Source organism: Vanellus vanellus, assembly GCF_965231255.1.
Source record: "Vanellus vanellus genome assembly, chromosome: 2".
In the NCBI taxonomy this organism is placed as follows: Eukaryota; Metazoa; Chordata; class Aves; order Charadriiformes; family Charadriidae; genus Vanellus; species Vanellus vanellus.
Window position 1 is genome coordinate 87,359,377 of NC_138906.1, and position 11,804 is coordinate 87,371,180.

Below are 11,804 nucleotides of genomic sequence, written 5' to 3' on the forward strand. Positions count from 1 at the left end.
TCTTCTGTGTCACCTGGCTTTAAATTCCCATGGTTCTGTCCAAACTTTCCTTTTTTTTCTGTTCCCATAGAGAAAGAAAATAATTTTCTGATATAAAATAGATAAGTCAAAACTAGACCTTCAAAATTTGGAATCTGCAAGTTTGCACCTTCTTTACAAGTTTTCATTTAGTTTTCCTCATTACTGTAATGACCTCCTACTTAGTCCACACCGCACAAGTGCATGTCAGTTCAAACAGAAACTATATATAGAGAAAATTAAACTAACCTAAAATTTGTTTTGCCAAATGCTTTCTTCTCGTAGTGTGAATACAAACAGCATTTTTTTGGTATTGAACTTTTTGATGAGATCAACATTTATTGGCAAGCATTCTATGTTCTAACGAACTCATCTGCTTAAAATTTGTCTCGTGCATCTGTTTCTTTCTAACATTACAAAAATAACCAAATGAATTTTATCATTGCTCAAGTAGCCCTGATTTTGAGTGATGATACTCTTTTAGTCTTAACTGAACTATGCTCTAAACAAATAAGTATCTTCATTTATTGTTTTTTATATAAGTCCTAGAGAAACATTCACAGTACATCAGTTAGTTTACGTTGAAACAGTTTTAAGCTTACTGCAGATATGGATTATGTATGTCCCTTGTTTGGAGCATTTGTCTAAATTGCCTATTAGTGTAACTAAAAGCACAAAATAGTCTTTCAATTTCTACATTGACTTATGAATTACTGAAGACTTTTATTACTGTTAGCAAATTTCAGCATAGAATTCCAGAGAAGCATTGGGAGAAGAGTGAAGTGAGGTGCTTGCCGGTTTGCCAATGCTTCCTTCTTTTTTCAGAAATATCAGATGTTACAGGTAGTGAGTGCGCTGCGGCATTTCCTTGCATAGCAAGGAAAACCTTTGGTCACGTCCTCTGGTTAAACCAGCTGGCTGGTGCTGAGCACAGTGCCCGCTGCCTTGGACGAAAGCAAAACCCATGACGTAGGACAGGTACTCCTCGTCATAGGAAATATGCTATTTATGCCATTCTGTCATAAAGCATACAAATGGTAAGATTAATGACTTGGGAATTTTAGCTGTGGGGGTGCTATTAGTGGCAAGACACCCATGGAAAAACTGCTGTCTGCTGGTGCGTTTTTGAAGCACTTAGGAAAGCCATATTTATGACTGTTTTCTCATAGTTAACGTCATTAATTTCTGGCAATTGTCCTACTTTTTTTAATTTGCATTTTAACAAAGAGCTGAGAATTTGAACAGCTGTTTCCTCATTGCACTCACCCAGTGATTCTGCATATGCTTCTTACACTATTAATATTCACATGCATTTTTCTTTAAATACATGTTAGTGTGCCTAGTGACAGCATTTGACAGCAAGCTCAGACCTTTATAGCAATACTCCAAAGCTGAACAAACCTGGAAGGAGAGGTCTATTTTTAAAGGAATTAGAAGGAAGGAAATCAACCCCAATCCTGCACACACTTAAGCACCTGCAGAACTTAATGATGTGAATACTCAGTTGGAGATCAATAACAGGCATTTAGCATACAGTTAAAGCATTCTTCGGTGATTGCAAGGTCAAACCCACGTCTCCTTATTGGGTAGTAGCAACACCTTAAAGATAGGAGATATAATGCACTTTAAGACATCATTTTAGCATGTGTGGTCATTTCTGAGCGCTACCAATACTACAATTGAGGAAAAGATTGGTGTTTCTTTGTCACTTTTATGGCTAGATCAAATATCCCTTAATAATAGTCACATCTACAAGCTAGTTAACATCAGTGGAAGGTGTTTTGAAATCCTGTTCTGGGATGTACCTGTATTTCCCTATCTGACTGTAAAGCAAGCTCTGACTAGTGTAAACTAGCTGTATTCCTAAAGCAAATGATAAAACTACCAAACACAGCCAACAAACAAAACCCCAATTTTTGATGCTTCTCTTTTCACCTGCAAAATACTTCTGTAACACTTTCTATAACACATATGCAATAATCACTTTCCCACATTTCACAATTTTCTTGTCCCAAGCCATAAGCCACCCACACAGCCAGCAACCACGCTGGAAGACAATTCATACAGCATGGAACATTCTATCTGCTTTTATTATAAGCTTGTACAGTTTCAAACAATCTGTGTATTGGAGGAGATATTTAGAGAAAAATATGAATACCTCATTTACTTTTGCTCATATCCCTAGAGGAACCATGAAAGTTCAGAACGTGGACCACACTTTCCCATTCTGTGCAAAAGATAAGAAAGGAAGTAACTGAAATTTGTCTCTGGATGATGCAAGGAGTCAGAAGACACAGAAAACATCCGAGAACCAAGCAGGAAGTTGAGCTGACAATGACATCTTGGTAGAGAAGAAAAATGGCAACATGCTGATTTTTGTTGTAGGGAGGTTGAGAGTTGGGTAACTTTTCCCACGCTGAACAGGATATAATTACAACATAGTAGAGCAAAATGAACAGCCCACCCACAAGTGACTTCAAGAACATATTATTTATTTTAGTGTAAGCATTCTTTTACTTGGCAGATCTGTACTTGGATTAAATATATTCAGCTCTTTCACTCTTGTTTCCTTTTTCCATTGTAGAACTTGAATTAAGACACCAGTTCCTCCTTCATTGTTTGCCAATATTCAGGGCAGAAATATTGCACTAGAGGCATGATGGAAAAGAGGATTCATTAGCAAGAAACATCAATATGCTTTTGTGATCTTAAAAACCCAATCATAAAGGAGAACGTGGTCTGTATTAACAGCATAGAACAAATATATACTTAGCAGAGGAACACATCTAATTGCGTATAGTTTTAGATGTAAATGTACTATATTTCTTAATTTAGAAATATTCAAAAGATTCATTATGAACTCACAAAAAAAAAATGTCAGGGCAGAGTGACATACAATACAGAGTTTAACAGGGTACACATGACTTGAGTTAAGACTCGATTGATTTAAGAAACTGAGGCTGCCAGTATAGGTGGAAGACATACTCACAGAACCACGGTATGACAAAAAGCTACATACATTAAGAGAATTGGAAACAGTTGTGCGTTGATAGGACCTAATACTATCCTTGATATACTATCAAAGAAAATACAAATACTATAAGGTTGTATTGTTCAAATGACAGAAATAATCATGCACAGGGCAAAGTGAATCTTTACTTTCCTACTGATCTGAGAAGTATAGTTTTAAACATTGTGTAGAGGGTTGACCTTGGCTGGCTGCCAGACCCAGCCACTCTCTCACTCCCCCTCCTCAACAGCACAGGGGGAGAAAATAAGATGGAAAAGCTGGTGTTGAGACAATGGCAATTTAATAAGAAAAGCAAAAGCTGCACATGGAAGCAAAGTAAAAAGAGGAATGTATTCACTATTTCTCATCAGCAGGCAGATGTCCAGCCATTTCCAGGAAAGCAGGACCTCACTACACGGAGTGTACACTTGCTTGGGAGGACAAATGCTATAACCAAGAATAGCCTCACATCCTCTTACTTTCCCTCAGCTTTTATTGCTGAGCACAACATCATATGTTATGGAGTATCCCTTTGCACAGTTTGTGTCAGCTGTCCTGGCTGTGTCCCCTCCCAGCCTCTTGCCCAGCTCCACCCTACTGGCCTTTGGATGGAAAGGGATTGGAAAGAAAGCCTTGATGCTGCACAATGATGATGCTTGGCAGTAGCCAAAGCACTGGTGTTATCAACAACGTTCTCGCTACAAATGCAAAGCACAGCACTATATGAGCTGCTATGAGGAAAATTAAGTCCATCGCAGCCAGACGGATAGTGTTAATACCAGGAGAAAACACGTTGACAGACAGACAGCATGATCCAAGGGTTTAAACAAGATAGATGCAATTGGTATTGCATAGTATTTTGCTAATAGTTGCTTCAGATGCCTATACACAAATAGATAATGTAGCTCTCAAGAAGCTGCCAGCAAAGGTAGCTTCCCATACTCCTTCCTTCTGCCTCTTCGCCAAGAGCTTACTTGGACTGGAGAGAAAGCATGAGATTAAGAGCTATCTCACTGCTTCTCCTCTTTTCCACAAGCCTGGGTCAAGGTGATCAAAATGAAAATGATCCTTTTTCAGCAAATCACGTCCTGTGCGAAGCTACAGAAAAATATTCAGGACATATTCATTTTTTTCTAGATGTACCCTCAGCCTGAAGAAATATAGTAAAGATCAAAAAATATGAGCAGCAACGATGTCCAAACTGAACATGTTCCAAAAGATAATGTTGTAGCTTGAGTATTTTGAATTTTTTTCTCCTCTTGCTTTCAAAGAAAGCTGCCTTTAGACTTAATCTTTGAGTATCAAAGGGAACAAACATAATAGAAAATGTTTTAAAGAGAATTTTCACACTAGGAGGTGTTATAAGGTGCTTGTTTCAACCTCTGATTGAAAGGTTTTTTTCAAGCCAGGCTTATTTCAGGCTTGAGGTGAACATACAGAAGTTCACCACACTGGTCTATCTCCTTGAGAAAATGGATATAGCTGTCTCCTCCGGATCTTCAGGGCTTTGTGGTCTGGGGACTGTGAGCGAGTCTAGGCCATTCTTGCACCTCTGCGTCTCAAGAGCTCTTTTGGGCTTTGATAATCACTTTCTTTGGGAGATAAATAGAAGAAACCCAACTGACCCACCACTCTCAGTATTAACAGAGGGACACCTGTGAAGCTTGTTACTCAACTGTTTCTTAATGATTCCTCGGACATTCCTACATCTTCTCTGCTCTTGTAGAAGCCTTTTCCTCCCCTTTTCAGAGTTTCTTTCCCACAGCTGTGCAAGGAATTGCTTAAAAATCAATTATTTAGAAGCTGCTTCTCAATAGTTCCCCAGACCCTTGATCTCAACTCCTCCTCTGGTAGCAGACACCTAAAATTCCGTTGGTTCATTGCCACATCCTGGGTTCCAGCCACTTCCAGAGGATGTTCTCTCTCAGGCCAGGCTTTTAAGATGCCAAATTTCCCTGCTGACTTAAAGAACTGCATAAATGACCCTTCTGTGCCCCCTACTACTCTGTCCCTCGGAGATCAAATAGGGTAACTAAACAGGGCTGTCCCTTATTCTGGACATGACAAGAATATCTACCCCATTACAAGATGTTTCCAGGTCTATCTCCTCCCAGAGGAATGGGGGAAGTTATCCCCTGCTCCCTGTTTTTCCAGGAGCCCAGCTGTCATTGCCAGCTAGATCAAAACAAACAATGTAGTGCATTCTTCCAGCTGCCCCTCAAACTTGACATGACTTCCCATTAATATCTGCATAGTTAAATTATTATTTGCCTTCAAAAATCCACCTATTCTCCTATCCTGGAGATTAAAAGGAAAAAAAAAAAAAAAAGAAGAAAATAAAAGACAATAACAAGGTAACTTAAGTCTGCCTTATCTCACCACTATAAACTTACTGTCTTCTTTTGTTTTCCATTAGTTCTTGCTTCTTTTACTTTACAAATCATTTGAAATGAATCTGCATCTTTGTTCTTGTGTTCGTATAGTACACAGTATAATGACATCTCAGCCCAGAGAAAGGATTTGCAGGGAAAACAGAAATACAGAATTAATCACAGAATCACAGAATTATCAGAGTTGGAAGGGACCTCTAGAGATCATCTAGTCCAACTCTCCTGCTAAAGCAGGATTGCCTAGAGCACATTACTCAGGACTGCATCCAGGCGGGTCTTGAAAATCTCCAGGGAAGGGGACTCCACAACCTCCCTGGGCAGCCTGTTCCAGTGCTCTGTCACCCTCACCGTAAAGAACTGTTTCCGTGTATTTGAACGGAACTTCCTGTGTTCTAACTTGTGCCCATTGCCCCTCGTCCTGTCACTTGGAACCAATGAAAAGAGCCTGGCTCCATCCTCCTTCAACCCACCCTTTAGATACTTGTATGCCAATTCTTATGGAATAATTTGCTAGAAAGGCTGCAGAGGCATCATTACCCAGTTGTGGGAACAAAGGGGTAGTGGAGGAAGAGTTAGGGTGGAAGGTCTTGCACTTCACCCTGGCTGCCAAAAGTGTTCATAAAGAGTTTATGAAAAATGGTACTGAGTACATAGTCTAGTTAAAAAAAGAAGTTTCAAGCAGACTGCAAGTCAAATTATACTCTAAACCCTCTGACTCTATTGCTCATTACAGTGTTTGTGTACTCCCCTCAGAAATTATACAGCAACAGTGTCAATGCAGAGAAATCAGGTAAGTCTACAATCTCTCCCATTTCTCAGCTAATTCTGTTGTGTGCTTCAGCTTTCAGAAGTGTATTAATTTCTAATTCTAGTGACAGTTTGTCATTTATCATTTTTCTTTTACAATTACTCTGCTCTGTTCCTTTGGATCTTGTCTATGTAATTCTGAGGGCTTTTTTTCCTACCTTCAGTTCCCCTAAGATGTGTCTTTTCTAATGTTTCCAGCTCTCCAAGCGTGCCAGTGTTTTCTGTGCTTACATAGTAGGGAGAAAGAGAGATGACCAGCATGGCATAACCTGGAATAATTCAAAGCATCATATTAGCTGGGGTGCAAACATGGAGCATTGCTGGTGCATACGCTGACAGAATGGACTGGAGAATGAAGCAGCCTGGGCTGATAAAATCTGTCTCTCTTTTGTACATTTTACCTTGTGTAAAAGGAGAAGTAAAGAGGGAATCGTTGAATAGAAATTGGAGTGAATGAAGCAATTGTAACATTTCATAAACTTGAAATGGATTTATCCTTGTAAACAGATTCCAAGATTTTTTTTTTCCTGGAAAGGTGGCAGTAACATCACCCTAAGAATTAAACAGGTTTTGTGCTATCCTTCTGTATGAGATTTGCATTAAATTAGCATATACTGAGCCCAAAAAATAACCCCCTGCTGATAGTTTTAGTGATAAGTCTGAATTACTTATAGCCATAAACACTGGAACTGTGCGTATTATTTAGCTAAAAAAAAAAAATAAAAGAAGTTTGCCTATTTTAAAATCTCCAAAGCTTCCATATCAATTTTTGCCGTAGAACAAAATGCTAGGAATTTTTTCTCTTGAATAATAAAAAATATTCAAAAGGTTAAACTGAATATTTAGCACAGTATGCATGTATTGTATCAAGAATCTGGTTGGGGATCACAGAACAAAGTCTATTTTGAAAAGGCCTTAAGGCTAATTTTTACCTCACTGAATTACGATAATTCATATTGATCATGATATTGTGTGCGGTGTAAAGAATATTGGATGACGCTTCCTTGCATAATGATGCATGATTGCATTAGGTATAAAATGGGAGCATGGCAGAGAATAGCCATCCTACGGTCACCAGCTGTCTATATTTAACTGGTTTAGTTCTTCTGATGGAGATATTTGCTAATGAATAAATGCTATTCCAAATGACTTTTCTTTTACTATCTCAGATAGTCATTCAGGCCAAAATGTATTAGTATTAAATGCTACCACATCAGAAAATCTAAAACTTTTGTTTGTTTGTTTGTTTATTTTGCCCCCAAAACTCAGCTTGAGGTATTGAGGATATTGAGGTAATAAGCTGCAGAATGGTCTACCAGCTCATTTTGGTGAGCCACTTTTTACTTACTGAATTATACTGTAGCCACCAATTTTCATCCCTCTGCAAAAAATGAACTATTTAGATCTCTTAACAGGTTCAAAGAAGGACAACCAAAGTCTGACCCCAAGCCAAGTAAGATCATTACTATCAAACACAGAATTTCTCTTCGATATTGTCCAACTGGGAGGCTGAAAGGGGAGCAGTATCCAGAAACATGGCTACAGTATTATTTCTGTATTTATTATTAGATTGGAACACTGAGAGAAATTATTGGGAAAGAAAACGGAAAGGATATGCTAAATGATACACAATAACTTTAGGAAATCCAAATAAAATGTCTTACTACAAGAGAATTACAGGTTCAATTTACTGTAGATACAGTTATAATAACAATCAAAAATTTGAGTTTGAATGTCAAACACAAATTAGAAAAATAAAAGTAGTTGTTGTTGTTTATTATTATTATTATCATCTGAATGATTAGTCACTAGTGAAATAAATAGCAGATGTTTTCAAAGATTCAGTGCTTTAGGGAAAATAATACCTCAAATACAAATTATTAGGCTCAGTACAGGAATAACAGTGCAAAATATGGTATTTAATTTACATGATTTCATGATTCCTGGCTTTAGGATATAAAAAGATGTAAGGACAGCCAATAACTAAATGTTCATGGAGTGTTTTCAACTGAAAAGCTTCTCTATAAAGGGTCCAGAGTAAATGATTCTTGAGGGACAGATATCAAAGATTTATATTACAAGGCAAAGAGATCTCAAGTGTTCTAATGCAACAAGCTTCCAGCTTTTGATAATTGCCTAAGATCCCTAGATACTTTAGAAGAATGTTGTTCATAGATTTCTATACGGTAAGTTCAACAGTGCATTTAGATTTTTAACCTGATTTTAAATGATTCTTTTCTCCTGCAATGAACTGAAAGTATGATACAGATCTCAGGTCTATCCTCAAGACAGGTGGAATTGTTCTTATTCTTCTATTGCAGAAGGATCAATCACTTCTGAGAAATCATTTTTAAATCACTCATCAAATGATATTTATACATTCTATAAACGAAACACAAATTTCTGTCATTAAAAAAATCTATTGATAGTTATTTTAGATAAGCTGCAAGATTAATAGATAGTTATGTGAGCAATGCAGCCAGTTTTTATTCATGCCAATGCAGATTTTACATATACCATACATAATAATATAGTCTTAGGTACACACCAGTCAATGTCTTTCACATTTGGGTTCTACTGTTTTACATTAGCTTTTTCATGTCAACACATGGTCATCTACTTACAGAGGACTTTTTCCAGAATCTTCTATACTGTTGTTGCAGTCAATTACTTTTGCATTCAAGGCAGAATTTACTACCTTACATTAGGGTGACTACCTTTACCCAACACCAGTAAGCACCAGGGTTTGTGCAATGGGTACACACACTATTGCATTTATAAGTTTTTCTGTTTCCTGGCATGTCAGAGCTCTTATTTTGCTTTTTGGGAGGAAGGGAGGTGCAAACAGGATTACCCCACAGAACACCATTGCCAGCAGAAGTCTCCTCCAACAGTGGGCTATCTCTGTTTAACCCACTCTCACTTCAGTACAGCAAATAGGTAGTAGACCTTATAAACCTACCCCACCTGCTTGCAGACTACCAGCTATCCCAGTGCCTCAGGCTTCTTTACCCACTTTTCCCTAAAGGTGTACTCCTTTGAGCTCAAATCTCTTTGATCTGTTTGGATGAAGAGACCTCTTTTCTTCTTCAGTATTTTGCCCCTCACAGCTGAGCCTGTTTTCATTTGCTTTCTTAATGTTGCCTGGTTTAACACTTTGTTTTCCAAATCTGTTATAAATCCTGCCATAGGGATAAGGAGAAACAGTTGTTGTTAAAAACTCCCTCCTTCTTTACAATTCTCCCTGCTCCCCCTGTCAGATCTCTTTCTTTTTTATGACTAAAGTTATGTTACTGCTTCCAGCTGAGTTTCCAAGCTGCCCTCTCTGACATTGAGCTGATGTCTGTGGCCTTAGATCCCTGAAATCAGTCTCTCTGCTTTCCCAATCTGTTGTTTCAGATACCATCTCCTTCAGAGCTCCACTTGTCTGTGGGTGCTTGAGATTACTCATTAGTCAGCTGCTTTAATTAGACATCCTGAATATATACTTTGTTTCTCTAATTAACACTGTAATGTTAGGATAGCTACAAGACTGGCCACATTTCCTTATCTATAATTTTGATGAAATAATTTAGAAAAAATAAAACCAATATTTATTTTTATTCATTGAGCGTGTCAAAAAATCTCAAATGGTTTCACTGACCTGAGTATTATTGGGTAGTCAATAACACAAGCAGCAAAAATCGGTTTAAACAATAATTGCTTTTCAGTTCCCAGTTTATAGATAAACTATTTTTCATTGGCATGTCTCAGTCACTTCCAACACTTTCATAATCCACCTTCTAGCCCAGATAGTGGCTTCCATAATCCTAAGAAAAGCACATTCCCCCACTCCAGTATGCCCTACATTTTTTCTTTTTAGATGTTTCATATAAAATCCCGACAAAATATCAGCACATAGAGTCCTGCTTAAATAATTGTCTTCCTGCAAACACCACATAAATTATCAAATGCATCTAATCGGATCTGGGTTTATCAGAGGCGTAGGGCAGCCTAAACCCTCTTCATGATGCTGGTGCAGGACACACAGGGTGCATATATGACCGATTCCTTTAGAGTAAGGCTGTCTCTGGCCCATTAATGTGATAAGCGTTACAGTTGTGGGCACACTAGCTGAACATGTGCAGTGAAGTTAAAACTTTGTTTCTCCTTTAGAAATATATACGGTTCCGATAATGCGGAAAAAAAGTTGATAATGCTGCATTCTTTCATTTTTTTCCTCCCTCTCACACTGGGTTTGCTAACAGACATCTTATGTTTACTTTCTGTAGCCTCATTTTTCCACTGTGGTGCCTAGCTTAAGCTTTCATTCAGCAAAGTATTTAGATTGCTACTTCCATTTAATTATGATATTGTTTTGGTCAATAGAAATGAACCTCACCATGTACTGAAAGATAAGCCTCATACTTAGGAGATAACAGTACAGTAGAAAAGTTAACTTTGTGGTTGAGTAACTCATCCATGGTTTAAAAGATCTTGATTCAATTTCTAGCCCTGCCGCAGACTTAATATCTAATGGTGTATTGTGTGGCTCTGAGCTAGATATCTGTGCTCCAGTTGTACACACATGTAACTTGTAGTTTGGATAATTTCCCTGAGATTTTTTGGAAGTGTACTCATGTACAAAATTGTGCAAATGCACGTTTGGATAAGAGATTTGGATAAGACTTCGCTTGGTATATAACAGATGGGGATGAAGATCCCATTGCAGCTTGTATGTACTAACATATTTTTAAATATATGTACTACTTTGATCTCAGTGCTGTGTTAATCAATGTTGGTTCTTTGCTTACGGTAAGAGCACACATTTAATATTTCGTTTTCAACATTATACCAAATCAAAAAGAAAAAATCTGAAGACTCCACATCTCTCCAGTGCCTTGCTATCCTTATGGTCAAAATGTTTTTCTTCATGTTTGTCTTAAAGCCATTTCAGTACCCTACTTTTTGTCCTGACAGACCTATGTATAGAGAACCATTTATTCTTTTCTTCTCTACCACACACTTGCACATTCCACTTCCTTCAAACCTTAAGCATGTTTAAGTTTTATCAGCCTTGTAACCGACTAGCCAGCTGGGTACACATTTAATTCTTTACAATACTTGTAGTTTTAATCTAAACACATTCTTAAAGACAGAAGAAAACAACAACAACAAACCAACCCCCCTCCACAAAGAAAAAAAACAAAAAAAACAAACCCAACACAAACTGAAAAGCTCTTCAGATCTATTAATCTATTTCTGGTGATTATCAAAATATATTTATATGTAATTAAGTATTGCTGCTGTCAAAAGCAGTTACATTTTGAAGACATTTGTGATCTCACCGAAGCTGCTATTCACATTCTACAGTGCTGATCTAAAGTGGATCTCTTTTCTCGTTTTGGACTTACTATTGTCCATATGCACTTAGGGATTTACTTTTATTTTTCCAGTATTTCACTCTTGTGAAAGAAAGATAATCAGCACACAGAGGTTGTGATTTAGCAGACACTCATACATAGGATAAACTCTAAGTTGTTCCAGTGAACTGTAAATGACAAGTAATACATAGGATTACTTTTGTGCTTAAAATTAAG